The sequence below is a fragment of the Palaemon carinicauda genome, chromosome 15, assembly GCF_036898095.1.
Source record: "Palaemon carinicauda isolate YSFRI2023 chromosome 15, ASM3689809v2, whole genome shotgun sequence".
NCBI classification, from domain to species: domain Eukaryota; kingdom Metazoa; phylum Arthropoda; class Malacostraca; order Decapoda; family Palaemonidae; genus Palaemon; species Palaemon carinicauda.
This window is the reverse complement of record NC_090739.1, coordinates 76,343,681-76,344,943: the sequence shown is the minus strand read 5'-3', so window position 1 is coordinate 76,344,943 and position 1,263 is coordinate 76,343,681. Positions and strand designations below refer to the sequence as shown.

General features: G+C 54.2%; 1 pseudogene; it reads right to left on the bottom strand.

Annotated features, from left to right (window-relative positions):
* Positions 1-825: 825 nt before the first annotated feature.
* On the bottom strand, positions 826-944 carry LOC137654859 (5S ribosomal RNA; annotated as a pseudogene).
* Positions 945-1,263: the final 319 nt, after the last annotated feature.

The following is a 1,263-nucleotide window of genomic DNA, read 5'->3' as shown; positions in this document are numbered from 1 at the left end:
AAGACGCAGGTGTCGAAGTTGTCCCACCATCACCGGAATGCATCTTGCCAGAGTCTCGGGGTCTGAGACTGGGGGGAAGAACAGCAGAAGCTTGAGGTTCCAAGCTGTCGCGATCAGGTCCCCCAGACCAGGACTTGCTGGTTACTCAAGGTCAAAGACCCCCAGGTACACTCTCTCTACGAGGCTCTGCTCGGATAGTCGGAGAGAACATTCCTCTGCCTGGAATGAGAGAGCCGATGGTGGCATTAAGAGAATCTCAATCATCCCGGTATCTCTACTGCAAGATGTGAAGGTGTGAAAATGCGTCCCCTGCTGGTTAGAACACGCCAGAATCATGAAGTCGACGCGCACGGGGCGACTCGGCAGGAGCTGTAGGATCTGTAGAGGGGCCAGACTACGGCCCCTAAGCCTGCCTGAATGATGGAGAGGTATCCTTCAGGTCTTGACCATAGGCCTGGACCGGAACATGCCCCCCCCCTTTCCTTTGACGAGTCCGAGAACAGCATCAAGAATGTGGGGAAAGGACGAGAATATTCACTACCATCAAGAGGTTCCATAGGTCAACACCCATTGCAGGTCTAATAGTTCCGCTGGTCCCATAGGGGCCAGGAAGTCCGGTTAAACGTTGCCTGAAACCACCGGAACTTGGACCGCCCCACATGGAACTTATCCTGAGGCGACCGTTCGGACTATAGACGGGTCAATGAGGAAAGGAGAACTAGGAAACGTTCCAAGGTAGGGCTGAAAGCTCTGCTTGACTGAGAACAGGTACTGCGACTCTCCTCAGTCTTGCCACAGTCAACTGAAAGGAAGGCTCGGAGGATGTGGCAACAGAATCTGGCGTTCCCAGGTGGTCACCCATCAAGGTACCGACCAGAACCGACGTTGCTTAACCTCGCTGGACGGACGAAAAGCGGGGTTTCCAACGTGGTAAGGCCGTTGACTCAATATCATGGCCAGATACTCCAGATGTTGAGGCAGAAGAAGAGAAGGCTCCAAGCAAAATACCATGAACCCACACTCATGGTAAGCATCCGGAAGCTTGTCCCGGCGCTGAAGAAGGTCGAACCCGAGCCTACCGGAGTTGACCAGCCCTCCAAAAAGCAGAGGAGGCGGAAGCCTGCACCTGAGCGGCCATGAGGAAAGCAGGGAGAGTTCTCTGGGGAAAAAAACCTGCTATGCCACGGCGGGATAGCCACACTGCATCATAAGCAGGAATACTTGCAGTCTAGGCTGAATTCGACGAGCTCCCTGGAAGATGGA